At 42.5% G+C, this 1,052-nt stretch overlaps 1 protein-coding gene across 1 annotated transcript in view; it reads left to right on the forward strand.

Annotated features, from left to right (window-relative positions):
- Window positions 1-1,052, forward strand: part of WIPF1 (WAS/WASL interacting protein family member 1) — a 34,324-nt gene that overhangs the window by 29,576 nt on the left and 3,696 nt on the right. The window lies entirely within an intron of this gene.

Raw genomic sequence — 1,052 nt, forward strand, 5'->3', positions numbered from 1 at the left:
GTGACCATTATGTGGTGTTATTTCCAGTGAAGTTAAACCAACAGCATGTGAGACTTTTCCCCCAATAAATCAACTCCTGCCAAATAGGACTGCCACAATGACAAGCAGTTGAGACAATTAATAAGCCCTGCAAGGTGAGGCACTGAAGACTCCTTGAGAGACCAACAGGGTTGGGCGGTACCCTCTCACCTCCATCAAGTGTTGAAGCTAAGACTACCTGTTAAGGACATTTGCAGTGCATGGGTTGTTCAATTTAAGGTCCTCTAGCTGGATTCTGAATCTATAGTTATGAGATATTTATACCTCCAAAAAACATTATATTTATACAAAATGCCAGCATCTTGCAAGTGGAACACACTGCTAAAGATCAGGAATAATTACTAGGGCCATTTTGATTTACCTGAGAAAACGTTCAAGTTCTTTGGCTTTTTTTTTTTTTTAATTGTGATTTGGGTGAAAGTTTACAGAGCAAATTTGCTTTCCATACAGCAGTTCACATACACTTTGTCTCATGACATTGACTACACTTCCACAATGCAAGAGCTCCCCTCCCACTTCCTCCCTATAGTTATCTCTTCCCTGTGTCCTTCCCTTCCATGCACTCCTGCCCCCTGAGCTGTTTTCCTGTGCATACGCAGCCCTTCTATTCTCCCATGATTTTTCCCTCCAAGGAGTACATCTACCTAATGTAAATGTTCAGCTCATATGTCTATCTTTTGTTTGGCTGGAAGCCACAGGAGTGGGTTCAATTCCAGACTGGAAAGGCAGCTAGGGGCCATAGTCTCAGGGGTTCCATCAGGCTCTATCAGACCAGCAAACCTGGTTCCTTTTTAATTTTTTAAATGATTTTGAGTTATGTTCCACATTGTTCTCCCATTCTGTCCAGGATCTCCTACATAGATCCCCCTCTGAGTGGTTGACAGTGGTAACCAGGCACCTAGTTCTTCTGGACTCATAGTCGTATAGGCTGAAGATTGCATGGTGTACTACTAGTTGCTTGGACTAATTGTTTCCGTGCATCTTTTGTTTTCTTCATTCTTCTTTGCTCTGGA

This window comes from Orycteropus afer, unplaced genomic scaffold (genome assembly GCF_000298275.1).
Source record: "Orycteropus afer afer isolate SDZICR_OR568_19922 unplaced genomic scaffold, OryAfe1.0 scaffold00001, whole genome shotgun sequence".
Classification (NCBI taxonomy): domain Eukaryota; kingdom Metazoa; phylum Chordata; class Mammalia; order Tubulidentata; family Orycteropodidae; genus Orycteropus; species Orycteropus afer.